This window comes from Calidris pugnax, unplaced genomic scaffold (assembly GCF_001431845.1).
Source record: "Calidris pugnax isolate Ruff unplaced genomic scaffold, ASM143184v1 scaffold20, whole genome shotgun sequence".
In the NCBI taxonomy this organism is placed as follows: Eukaryota; Metazoa; Chordata; class Aves; order Charadriiformes; family Scolopacidae; genus Calidris; species Calidris pugnax.
This window is the reverse complement of record NW_015094510.1, coordinates 32,679,996-32,694,767: the sequence shown is the minus strand read 5'-3', so window position 1 is coordinate 32,694,767 and position 14,772 is coordinate 32,679,996.

Sequence of the window (14,772 nt, the reverse complement as noted above, 5' to 3'; positions counted from 1 at the left end):
GCATCTCTGAAGATCATCTAGTCCCACCAGCCTGCTCAAGCAGGGCCACCTGCAGAAGGGCGCTCAGGTTATATCCAATCAGGTTTTAAATTGCTCCATGAATAAAGACTCCACAGCCACTCTGGGAAACCTATTCCAGTGTATGACCAACTACACAAGAAAAAAACTTGAAAGACACTTTTGCATTGAACCTGTAGTTACTCAGTGGAATGAGAACCAGGAGAAACATCAAATAAATCAGAAGATGGTATAGAATCAAGAATTCTATACAACAATAATGTGATTCCTTTAATGAGGTAAACAGTACAGTAAATGCAATTGTACTTTAAATGTAGGAGAACTTCTTGTCCAATTTCTAAAGCCATGTCATAGAACATTTATATATCAATCTATGTAAGTTAACCAGGTCTTAATCTGTTTTGACCGACAAAGCATCATGGGAAGAAATAATTGAAGAACAAAGAGAAAATAAATTAAGGAACAGAATCATAGATGATTGAAAGTACAATAATATAAAGTAGATTAAACCTTGAAAAGACTGTGAATAGGGAGTAATATGAATAGAAACAAAATCAGGGTTCAATGCATCATCTTTACTATATGCCTACAGAATCTCAGGTTTTTATCTCAATTTTGTATGTAAAAGAGAACATAGAGAATTACTGCAAAAAAATCACCCATTTTAAGAGCAGCTGCAGATGCCTTGTCACTTGCATTATTTATTAATGCCCAAAAATGTGTTTTGTTTTTTATTCCAGTGATTCTTTTCCCCACATGCTTCAGAAGCCAGTAAAATAAATGCAATCTTTTCTTCTCCATAGGAGTGACATCACTAGCTGCGAAAGACTAGAAAAACTGTTAGAAAAATCTGTCTCCACAATCTTTTTAACTCCTAGCTAGAACACAGTTGAAACCATTCCAAGAGGGCCGTAAGCATTTGTATTGTCATACAAAATGGAGAACTGGAACATTGTCAGTCGAGAAAATGAGAACACTATTATGCACATGAGCAAGTGTTTAAGGAGAGACAATTACTTGCAAAGTCACTAATTAGAGCTCTAAGTCTTATTTCAGTCCTAGTTTAGGCAATCCTTGGAGTATAATATATATATATATATTGGATGAAAATGCCCTTTCTGCAATCAAATGACTATGAGAACAATTATTTTATGAATACTCTCCTCGTCATTCCTAATATGTTTTTTCCTTTATGTCCCTTGTACCAGGATTTATGGAGAAGGAGGTTATGGGATAAGTATTTCTACGTTTTCCCCTGTTGGAGAGTCTGAAACTGAGGAGTTCAAGACTAATTCTACTTTCTTAGAACACAGAGCCAGAAAGAGACATCTTCTGAGCTTGTGACCACTGTAAAATATGATATGCATTATGAGTGGCAACAAGGGACTGGACTTTAAAATTTCCAGATGTTGGCTCCAGTCTTATGTCCTTATATGACCACTATGCAATTAGTGTAATCACGGTTCCTAATTTAGTACTTCCCAAGCGAATCTTTTAATGATAGAACTGACTTCCTGAATTTCTCTGGGTATAGAGCCTCAAGGTTCAATCAATCCTATTTTGATACATAGGGTAATAATACTATGAAGACTTAGCAGAGCTTGTCTGTGCATGTGTCAGGTTTATGATATGTTCAATTCACTGTTTGACTACTAAACTGATAGGTATTAACTTACTGATACTGATTACCTAATAAATATTAGCTTAATTTCTAATCTAACTGTAGTATAGGATTTTTTAATACATATCTGTACAGCTCCTAGTACAATGAATGAAGACTGTGACGAAAATAACAATTTTAATACTATTAATAATGATACTGATACATTTAATGGACTGTCAAATGGGGAAGAGCCTCTTATTTCTGTGAGATGCTATTATCACATTAAGCCTACACCTGAAAAAGTCTTAATGGTATGTTAATCCTGCAGATCTGTTTCACTTTTAAACACAGTTCTAAAAATCCTAACTACAATTCTAAATAATGGGCTTCATAAAACGTAACTTCATTTTTATAAACAGAGATCATCCTTGGTTCATTAAAGACAGACAACTGACAGAGAGTATACAGAGTGTTAGAGTACTCCACACCAGCAGCTCACAAAATAAGTCCTTGGCAATTTAATCTCATGAAAGAGAGAAGGTTTTTAATAAGTTCAAAGGGGATAGTTTTGATCTCATGGGGAATACACCCATAATTTATGAAATAGATGGAAACTTTACTACGAAGCATAGTGTGAATAAATGACTAGATCTAAACCATTTGCACTTTTGTACCTCTTGTACCTCTCTGGAATACAAGTCTGCCACCACAAATAGTCATGAAAATAGAGTAGCCACACTCTTAGGCAATGCTTTATCACTGCACCTGCAAGAATGACAAGCAGAAAGAAAAAAGGTTACAGTTACAGTTAAAAGGCAATAAGCACTTAAACGAAATGTTATTAAAACAGTTGAATTTCACTGGTCAATAAGAAAATATCAGGATTATTAAGAGTCATCTGGTAAATTGAACAGGTCTTTAAGTGTTTGGTTTCAAATTTAAATTTTTCTATTTAGACATTTTTTCCTTTTCCAAAAGGAATTATTTTTTTTATAAAAAAAGTAGTTCCTTGGTATTTTAGACATGTCAGCAAGCATGTTGTACAAGCTGCTGAGCTGTTGTTATGCAGTTTGCTGAGAGCTCTTATTTTTTAAAACCCGAGCTTTGAGTTTCCACATTTTCAAACACTGTGATGAATAAATAAAGATTATTAATCAGTCTTACAATGACTTTTTTTTTAGATACTAAGGCTTGAAATAATACAGAAAAACAATTGCAAGCTTTTATGAAATATAGCAATTCACCCAAATTCAGTTGTTTATAAACATCCTTATACCTGTGCTAAGAGTTTCAGCTTTTGCAAAAAGATTTCTATAGCAAAAGAAAATACATAGAAATGCCAAAACGTCTGAAAGGGGAATTAGAAAATGTAAAAGAGTATGCCTTTTGATTGTGACAGATAAAATACTCAATATAAACAATCTGCTTCGAGAACCAACAGTCATTTAAAATCATTCTGTAGCTAAAATGATTACTATCATCTAATTCTCAGATACTTCTTGGAATTCTTGGAAAAGCTCAGCTTTGTGGACTCTGTCTTCTGCAGCCATGTGACATGACTCAGTCCTCATCAGGGATGCATTTGTCACTCAAAACAGAAATATATAAAGAAGGATAGTGTGGTGTGGTGTGCTGCAGTATGTAGTATCTTTCAGGTACATTGCTATTGTACTACAATTTGTGGTATAAATTGACAGAAGTAGGAGATAAGCCTCCCTAATTCAACCATGTATGACCATGGTAATAATCAACAGTATTATTATTTTGTAACAAACTAAAAGGAAAATTTGGGGTTTGTTTGGGATTTTTCTGACACTGTCCACAAATCTGTCACTACTCCAAAACATGAAATATATTCTATAGCAAGGGAATATGTGCCCTATCCTTATAGGTGCTTCACTTATAGCTGTTCTTCTGTCTAAGGAAGTACAAAAGTTCCTCTCTTTTCCCTTCACAGCTACCATCCAGCCATATAGGACCAGAGAGATCAAGATGGAGGTCAATAAATTTCAGGTTTTTTCTACATTTACAGGGATATTTACTCATGTAAATTATGCTGTATTCAAGTTCTCTTCCTTCTTTCACAAAGTAGCCTAGCAGAATTGAGAGAAGACCATGCTTTAAAAGCTGCAGCATTTTAGGTGCATTTTTTTTGCTTTTAAAGCATGTGTCTTCACATGACATAGACATATTGTGCTAAATACAGACATTAATCCACCTTTGTCAACATACCCTTATTCCAATACACAGGGCTGGAGCTGTAAGTTTACCCTATCATTTGATTCACAACAAACCACCAGGAAGAAGAATGAACATTAACTGGTTCAATTATAGTAAAGGAAGAGTTAAAAAATGTTAGCAGAGATTTTCTTCTTTATCATGAAGCATAGTGAAAAGCATAGTGTAATGACTGTGCCTTTAAATGTCATTCTTATGTCTGAAAGGATAAAAAGAAATTAAAACTGTTGGGCTTTCCTATTCTTTATCTGAATTAATTTCTTTGACCACTGGGTTATTGCAGTGATTTGTTGCTCTTGGACTTGAATTGTGTTCTGGTGTTAGCTCTGCTGAGAAAATATCTCCTGTAGACTTATAATGAACAGGCTTAAATTGCCCTGCAATGTGACACTTATCATTATTTCCCCCTTTACCAGCTGAAAGTGGGAATGTTAATACATTTAAGGCAGGCTGAGGAGAACTGCTGGTAACTCAAATGCCTGTAGATCAAACCCTTCCCCCACATTTCCCCACATCAAATATTATTACTGCAGCTGAATAAAATGAAGAACTATTCTTGCTCATATTACATGGATATCTAATGGTATTGAGTTCAAGGCCTACTGTGCTACTCCTGTGAGATTTACAGACTAGGAAAGAAACACATCTCAAGAAACAGTGGCTGAGGCTGGATCGATTCAAGCTGGAAACAAGACATGTATTTTTAATCAAAAGCTATCAGGGAAGATAAACTCCATGTCCTGTAGTCTTCCAAGAAAGCTCAGACTCTTTACAAAAAAAGAGGCTACTGTTTATTCAAATGTCAATTATTAGGCTAAATACAGGAATAATGAATGAAATTTTGTGCATCCAAGCATATCAGACATGATGAACAGTTTGAGCCTCTGGCCTTAGAATTTCTGAATGAGAATCTCACTGGGTAGATCGCAGGTAACAGGGTGAGGTTATTAGTTCTATTTTACAGATGAGGAAAAAAGACTAAGGAGGCAATGTATTACAGATATTTTGTTTGAGTCTAACAAATTCATTTTTTTTTTTCCCCTACATAACAGAACTTCAGTTCACCCTTTAAAAATACACATATACAGCAATTGGGTATATAGAAGTCACCTGCATGCCTCCTTGTACAGCTTCTCATCTCTCTGGTATTTGAGCATGACACCTGATATGTAATGTATAAGAGAGTAAGCTGAACTGCCACATCTGTGATTTAACCCTTGTTCTTTGTCTTCCCAGATATCTTGTGATTGGTTCTTACTGTCACATCATTACTGTCTGACTTCTCCTTCCTGTTGCAATAGGATCTCATTCATTTACCCATTTCAGCTACACTGCAGTCAACAGACTCCCTGTGCTCATTCCTTTTTTATAAGAATTAGTGTCAACATTCCTCCTGGAAAAGAAACATAATGCTCATGTAGAATTGTTCCTGCTGTGTTGAAGATATGTTTACAATATTTGCTGGAGGGTTCAGCTTAGGAATTTAACAACCGCATGTGTAAGTTCTGGCCTCCATCCCCACAGTCCCTGCCAATATACTAAGTACCATTAGCATTTGCAGACGTACAGCTGTCCACCAGATAAGATGACACCCTCTGGGTATCTATTGCCACTAGGGATATTACAAGTTGGAACAAGCATTTCTGCACAGGCCAGGAAGCTAAAGTCTTTACAAACTCATTCATGCATTTTCCTCCACAGTATTTTTAAAATTAATACAAAGACCCAAAGCAGTCCTATTGTTCCTGCTACCATGCTCTGTGCTGCTTCTCTGAATCATTTAGTGTATGGCTATGACTATTCCCTGCAGGCGTAAAACTGATCTACATTGACCCTAATTGTCTTAGAAAGTTTGCCAGGATAACAGCATAGTATCAACTAGCTATTTGCTTACCCTGTGTTATTATATTAGACTGTAGCATGGAGCAAAAATTAACAAAGTTGAAGATTTTATTGTTCAGATACTATAAAAGAAGCTTAAAGAAAGAGAGCAGCAACGCTTTTTCTAATTTAAGACAATGCCCCAGATGGATCCTGATTGACCCAATTAAGTAATGGACCTAATTTGGAAGTGTGATTGCTGTAGGCACTGGCTGTTGTCAGAGGACAGAGACAAACATCTCTACGGGGGGTTGAGACCACCTTAATTCTGAATTGTCCTGCAGATGTACCTTTCTCTCTCCTTATCTGTTAAGTATGCTTATGCTTCCAACTTAAGTACCTCTGTTAGGTACATAAACATAGGTGAGATGAGATGAGTCTGTGCTTAAGCAGACGTGGCACATTGAATGGACATAATTGTGTAAAGCAAGAATAACAGCAGGATACAACTGTGGTTTCTGTTTCATGTAGAGCTGATCCTGAATCTATTGATAACACCTATCTGAGATGTGAATTTTCCAGTGGTCTCCTCACTATGTCCTCACTGAGCTCGATTCAACCATCCATGAGACTGGCTTTCTAGGTATTTGAGCAAAACTCAGTCTTTGGCTAGACAGAGATTTTTGAACAAAATTTGTTGGATGTTTTTGTTTTGTCGAACAATGTGCATCCTTTAGAACTGAAAATGTATATTTTTGTCATATGGGTCAGTTCTTTGGTTATCCAGCCTGGGAAAACACAGATGGGAATAAGTCTCAGATATTCACTCTTATGTAGGTTTTCAGGCCTCTGAACTTTACGCAAGACAGAAACGTCTGCATATGCATTGGCTTTGGTTTAGGAAATCATACAGTATTTGAGCCAAATTCTGTATCATGCAACAGAAGCTCAGGTGTTGACAGTGACTAACCCATGCAGAGACTGTCTTCCATGAAGAGAATGAAGCAAGCCACAGACTGATGAAGAGGCCAACCAAAGGTCATGCTGTTTGGGGGCAAACAGGAATTCTGTTAATTAGGAATGCAAGAGAGGAAACTCAAAGACAGGGGAACAAAACTTCTGGGTGACCGGGAAGACTGAATCTATGTGAAGGACAAATATCTATCACATAATATTGATTTTATACTGGTTGTTCTACTAACCTGAATTCCCTATGCTATGCGCACACATATTAGACTCATAAATGGAATAATTCTGCTAAGATGGTTTATGGTATGGAGATACAAGTGTTGTTTATGCTCCTGCCTATAAAACTACTTTTACTTAATTACAGACTTCTGGTACCAAATAACTTTAATTTTAAGGCCATTTGAACATTTTGAGGACTAGTTTCATCTAACTGAAAAAGACTTTGCACCTCTGGAAGTTCAAATGGGGCAAATAACAGCACTTTAAAATGGCTGAAAATTGTTCCCTTGAAAAGCATATTTTCATCAACTAACACTAGTGAAAAGTTTGACAAGTGACTCATTTGGATTTACGATACTGAGAGTTACACATTACGGTAAAAGGCCTTATTTTTGACTCAATGCTGGCATAAGATCCAAGATACTTTTCTCTCACATCCCTTCCCTCTTCTACCTTGCTCTGTAGAAGAAAACCCATAACCATGGAGTAGGCCAGAAGAAGCAGGGTCCCTCTGAAAGCCTCTACGTAGCTATTTCAATGAGTTTCAAAGTCTTCCCTAATTGCAGGGAGAACCTTACCACTTATGTTAGGTGAAAGATGATTCTGGGTGCCTGCATGCTGGGTGGAAAGCTGCTTAGAAGCGGACATCTCAGTACACATAACATGAGGAATGTGTCTGAATAGGTGCCATGCTTCTAGTAGATTCCTCTCAGTTCTCACACTGCAGTTTTCTTCTCTAAGGAAGTGTCTGTAGGTAAGGGGAGGAAATGAAAGGTTTTTTGAGAGCATTTTGGCTGCCATTAGCTACACACATCATTTGCTTTCCTTTTCATTACAAAGAAAAAAATCTTTCTCTACAGTTTGCATGTGGTTTGCCAAGTCTATTTATCTGTCAGCTAAGAGCAGCTCCAAGACCGCACTCCAGAGCAGAGCCTATAAACACAAAGAATATTATGAGACTGTGTAATCAAACACTGCCTGATGATGTTCGCCTAGCAGATGGCTTAAAAAAACAAAAACCCCAAACCCACAAACAAAAAAAACCCCACACCCTGCCCACAGAATTTCAGCACTCTGTGGTTTTCTGAATTGAAATATTTGACTTTACAACTTCAAAGTTATTTCAGTGTCTTCATATGTGTGTGTAGTGGGAAAGAGAGATGTTACATAAATATAGATTATTCTATAAACACACTGAATACAGTAAAACAAATGCAAGTTTATGCAAAACCATCTTTAACAGAATGCTTTTCCAGTTCACACAAAACATGAAACCCTATATTTGGATATAAAGCATGTTCTGCTGCAAGTTACACTGTAATTTAGGCAGAACATAATTTTGAGATTTACAATTAGGAAATCTATTATAGCCTCAAGTACTGAATCTCAAAAATAAGTTTTCAGCAATGAAATGCAAGTGATTTAACACCATTGATCATGTGGTACAAAATGCATTCAGTTGGCTTTTAATAGGCAAAGATATAATTAAAGGAAATTATATACAATCTTTCTGTTTAATACATCTATATATGCACACACACAATAGGCAGCCTGATAACTCTTTAACTTCTAGCTATTGCTAGAAAATTATGGCACAAATAATTTCTTATTTGACACATAATGAGAAAACTTTGTGCTTATGCAGTGATTTCATTCCAAAACCTTTCCAAGCTGTGCCAAGCAGTGACTCTGTTTTAGATACTGTGAAAGATGGTAAGGATTTTATAAGACACAGTAATGCTTGAGATAAGAAGCAAGCTAGTGACCACCCCAAAGTATGTCAGAAGTGGTAACAGAGCCAAAGAGAAAGAAAATAGTGAAAAGATTACTAGAGCCACAGGGAAGATCAAACATCTGTCTGATCACATCTATCCACCAAACTTCCAGAACCCAACTCCCAATATACAGCAGTCTAACTCGCTCATAAATGCCTCCAATGACAAGGATTCAAAAGACTCCCAAGAAATCCTTCCTTGTGTTATCAATTAATTAATTATTCAATCAATTCATCACACTGGTACTGGCTTTTGTGACTCATTTAGTAATTGGTATTATATTGTTGTTAATTATGTTGGTTAATTTTACTGGAAAATCCTCCAGATTTCACAGAATCACAGAATCACAGAATCTTCTAGGTTGGAAGGGACCTTAAAGATCATCTTGTCCAACCGTCAACCTAACTGACAAAAATAGACACCCACACAACAAACAAGGAGCATCATCACTAAACCATACCTCCCAGCACTACATCAACCCGTCTTTTGAACACCTCCAGGGATGGTGCCTCAACCACCTCCCTGGGCAGCCCATTCCAATGCCTGATAACCCTTTCAGTGAAAAAATTTTTCCTAATATCCAGCCTGAACCTACCCTGGCGCAACTTGAGGCCATTTCCTCTTGTCCTGTCGCCTGTGACTTGAGAAAAGAGACCGACCCCCACCTCTCTACACCCTCCTTTCAGGTAGTTGTAGAGAGCAATAAGGTCTCCCCTCAGCCTCCTCTTCTCCAGGCCGAATAACCCCAGCTCCCTCAGCCTCTCCTCATAAGACTTACTCTCCAGACCCCTCACCATCTTTGTCGCCCTTCTCTGGACCCGCTCCAGCACCTCAATGTCTTTTTTATGGTAGGGGGCCCAAAACTGGACACAGTACTCAAGGTGAGGCCTCACCAGGGCCGAGTACAGGGGGACAATCACCTCTCGGGCCCTACTCACCATGCTGTTCCTGATACAGGCCAGGATGCTGTTGGCCTTCTTGGCCACCTGGGCACACTGCTGGCTCATGTTCAGCCAACAGTCGACCAACACCCCCAGGTCCTTTTCTGCCCGGCAGCTCTCCAGCCACTCTGCCCCCAGCCTGTAGCACTGCAGGGGGTTGTTGTGACCGAAGTGCAGGACCCGGCACTTGATGGTCTCTGTTGGGTAGTGATTGCGTTCAGCTTTTCAAACCATTGTGCACCCTCCATGTGACAATTACCACTAGACTCTCTTCCTCTGTAGTTTGTTTATGACAGTGCCAAATGGGACTGTGTGAAAATGCTTACTAATGTCAAGATATATCAAATCTATAGCTTCTCCCTTGTCCACTAGGCAATTACCCTGCCACAGAAAGAACTTGGATTGATTTGATGTGACTATTTTTTTCTTGACAAATCCGTGTCAGCTGTTCCCCATCACCTTATCCGCAGGGTGTATCCAAACTAATTAACAAGCTGTTCCAGAATGTTTCTGGTATTGAGGCTAAGCTTATGGACCGAGGTCTTCCCTCTTACCTCATTTTAAAAATAGGTATAATGTCTGTCTGTCCTCATTCTTCAGGGAATTCACCTGTTTTACATGTCTTTTTTAATCACCAATGTCTCCTAGATTTTATCTGCTTTTTTGAGTACATATTATGAATATATCATCTAACTTACCTTAATATTAACTGTTTTAAGTATATGTCTATAATTAATATTTCCAAACCAAGATTTTAAAAAAAAATCTGAGTTCAGATTTAAAACTCCACATGTAAGTCTGTATACGACTTTAACAGCCAGAGCACATATTCTTTTTCACAAATCATTGAATGTTCTGAACGTTGCCTTTAGATGACATTTGGTTTTCTAATTGTTAGGGGAAGTCAAATCCAGAGGACTTGAAGACCCAGGGGATTTCTTTAGTCTCTTTGCTCCTGCTTCCAAGTGTATGTGCTGCAAGCAGCAAGGTTAAGCATGTATTATAAAGATGCGAATGCACACACAATGCACAAATACCTGTAAAAAACACATGCAGTCATGCATCTGGTCATACAGATCAACAGAGAGAGAGGTATGCCTTTACTAGCACTCATAAATACGCCAGCAGCATTTTCATGAGAGAACAGCACAGGGCTGATCCTGTGTCTCCTCTTCAGGTGATCAGGATTCGAGTTTTCTCACAAACATACAGGTGTCTTCATTCTCCCAAGCCATGGGAACAGGCACACCTGTGGGTGCCTTGAGCCCTGGCCCCATGGGCATGTCCAGAATAAACACCTAACACTGGTCTCTTCAGTGACCTGAGAGCTTTGCCTTTGGTATTGTCTCTGTTATATCCCATTCATGTGTTATTTTTTTTTTGTCTTGTGGGGGTTTAGTTTGTTTATGTTAGTGAGATATCTTCATAAGCCAGATGTCCTTCAGTTCCAGGTACCCACAAAACTTTTACCTTATATCTTTGTATTAGTGTGATGCCAAACATATTAATTCTTCAGGATCTTATTTTTTGATTCCTGGCTCTGCAACATTCTTTCTACAAGGACATCACTAGTTCTATTAATTAAGACTTGTTATAACTTTCATGTGATGTTATTAAATATTATAGATCAGAAATAACTAAAAAAACTATAATTGGAAGATTTGGTAGAAAACATGTCATTTTTTATTAAAGCTACCTAAATATCTACCTGCCTTGGTCTCAGCAGAAATCATTGCAACCGGACCGACAGGCGATGAGGATTCACTACAAAGAAAGTAGTAATAGGTTTGTGATTTCTGGAGCCCAAACTCTACAACTGCTCTCCTTCATTATATACAGGAAAGGTAGGGCTTGGAATGAGAGTCTTATAAATATAGGAATATTTAGAAGTTCTGATGTCACATTGCGGATAGCTATTATTTCTAAAATTATGCTAATAATTTTTACATATCCATAGTGAGTGATTCAGCCTTTCAATCCAACAAAATTCTCTGATTAGAGTCATTATGAAAATGCTGCAGTCCTTTATAAATCGAAATAACCTGGGGAACTTAGGGCAGCATTCAGCTTAACTAACATTAACCATCCAGCATCAGGCATCACACCTAAGAGATTTGTGCAGACTTTCTCTATTGCCAAGGGAAAGAAACAGGTACGTCCTGAGGATATCTTATCCTGTCTATCTCAGACATAATCTTAGCAGTTGAAAAATTACTTTCTGGGGGTGTCTCTCTCCCTGCATGGTCTATAGATAGAGTCTTGTCAACTAGCCTAGACAAGATGCTTAATTATCAGAAGGTTAAAGTTAAGTAAAGTCAATCCAGTTTCTGTGACTAACAACTTTTTTTATTTCCTGGATTACTTAATTCATTGTCATATTTTTGGTATCAGTGAGGCTAGTTTTTAAAATTATAAATAGTCAAGCTAACTAGTTTGTTTAACCTATCAAAATGAATGTTTTATCAAGCCCGGATTTTGGAGATCTAATAATTACTTTTCAAATTTGAAAAATTTTAAATGCTTAGTGTAAGGAATCTCTTTTACTCCAGTTTACCTTGTTTTCATAGTTGGGTGCATCATGCTATTAATATTAGAGGTGCTACTAAAAGTGTAAAAGAGAGCATAACTATTCGTAATCTCAATATCAGAGACATCCACGGTAATTTTATTCTTGCTCCTTATACTGTCAGCTTTGACACCTATTTCCTTACCCTCACTCTTTCCTGATCTTCATGCATGTCAATCTCATTTGAAGAAAGTTACTTTTTTTTTCTATCACATAATAAAAAAGAGAAATAAAGAAGGTTGAAGGAAAAAAAAAAAATCACTGATTTCTACCAAGATTTGCTCACTTGTAATAACTTCAATTTCATACTGTTTCATGTTGTTCTCCATGACCTTCATGATGCCATACTCAGTTCAGCCAGGCACTTTGGTGTTATCATGCCTTCATTAGCATTTGTTGAAGAAGCACCTAACTGTCAAACATTTCATTCCTCTGTCTGTGTGGGCTCATTTAAAATGAGAAGGGCCTTGTTAGTGTTCATTCAGTTTTCAACTCTTTCTCAGAAATCATGGCCTGATTTGAACACATAAAAATGACAGATTAAAACATTTGTTAAAGATCTTCGGTATAAGTATAAGTATAAGTATGATTTTCATGTTTTTATTACTTAGAAAAAAAAATAGGCAAAATCAGCTTGACAAGAATTGCGTAAATTTGCCTGACAAACAAAAAACCAAATCACTAGATTCTGTGATTACTCACTGTGTGGTTAGGTTTGAAATACCTCCCAACTATCATTCTTACTCTTTTGAGAGTATGCTGCCTGCTGCCACTGTCATTTTTCCACACATCTTTCCATTCTGCCTCACTTCTACTTGCAAATAATGAACCACATCATCTTTCACTGTAAATGAGAGTAACTTCACTGAAGTAGAAGTATAATTTATAAGCTTTAATAAGCACTAAAGAGAGTTTACGGACTTACAAGGCTGAAGTGTAGTCTTAGAGTTGAGAAGGTGACTTTAAAAATCTGTTAATTTTCTGTTTCAAGATGGTGTAATGTATGATTTTGATGTCATTAAATGATGGTGAAAGGAGATATTATGTATGGACAGTGGACACATCCAGCCATTGACAGGTACTGGGACATGAATCAGAACTAAACATTACAAATTGTTGAATATTTATTACCAAATGGTCCTTCGGAAATCCTCCTGTGGCTGTCTCATAGCAGTGGTCACACTCATCAAAATGAATAATTAATGACTCACCTGCTAGAACCTTGCAGAACCGATAGCTTTGTAAACCTTTTTTTGAGGAAGAAAACCAGGCTCAAATTACAACCATGGGAAGAAGTACAGGAAATTCTAATCAAGGAAAAAAAATCATATTGATTCAGTAAGTATCTTGCATAATAGACAGCATACAAAAAAATATGTTTAAATAGTTGGCTATTTGTTACTGCAGATGCTCAGATGATGTTTGCCTCTAAAATCCAGCTGCCTGCCTGAGCTGAATCCTGGTAAACCTGAGCAGCTCCAGGCCTAGTTCATGCTTTACTCATATCCTTGTTCATAACCTAAATCTCTTCCCATGTCACCAACAGGGCTAGTTTCTGTTGGCTTTCTCAGAGCACATGCAACACAGTTTGGTTTCAAAAAAGCAAAGCTGGGAACAACCACTGCCTCTTCCTTGATCTGCTTTTATCTAATCTAGGAGCACATAGAAAAAGCACACACCTGTGTTATGGTGGTTGGCTGTTCTGGTCCTGGAATATTTGCTTCCTATGAGAGTGCCCTAATCACCACACTGAGGTGGAGTCTAGGGAAAGGCAGTGCTTTTGCATTTTTTTTCCATAGACTAAAATCATTCCACTTCACATGGGATCGATGCACATTCATTTGGAACATAAGACAGAATGAGTGTGACTATAATGGTTGATGTATTCATCTGGGAGACAAAAATGACCAGGTGCTCCACTTTATGAATACTTTAATATTCAGTATTGATTATATTAATGAAGGGCCTTCAGACCTCTTTTTTCCTTCCCAAAGGCTTTAACCACTAGGCTCTAGAGTGAGGTTCAAGTTTCCAGTTTATAAGTCAAAACTTGAAAACATTTTAACCACATGGAATTAGATGTTTTCTGCTTCATGCCCTATAACTGAAAAGAGTCTCGTGACTGACAGATGCTGGGCTTCCAACTCTTTTCAATTAATTACTCATACATGGAATAAAATGAGGAATCTTGAATTTTTTACATCTTTTCTAGGACAAAAATTAAAAATATGCATGATTTAAACACAAGAGAGTCCAGAAATAAGTATGAATGTCAAATGAAGACAAAGTCCTTCTTCAAGCCAAAGATTTAGCTAGCACTTGCAATTGCAGGTGAGATTAAGGACATACTGCTTTTTTCAGTGCTAGCTGGAGTCTAGATGTTGAACCTGTTTGCTTCCCCAGCAGTCAGATGACTAATTCACAGTGTGAGCTACCCATGAGCTGCAGAGTTAGCTAAAACACCTAAATCTGTGTTGTCACTAGGCACTTAACTTTAAAATTAAGCATGGCAATAATCAGAACTGACCTTTTGTTGATATACTCCAATTTGGACTTTGGAAAAAGGGGAAAGGGAATTGATTACAGAACTTAATTCTCTTCCCCCCACACCCTCCCACCCCC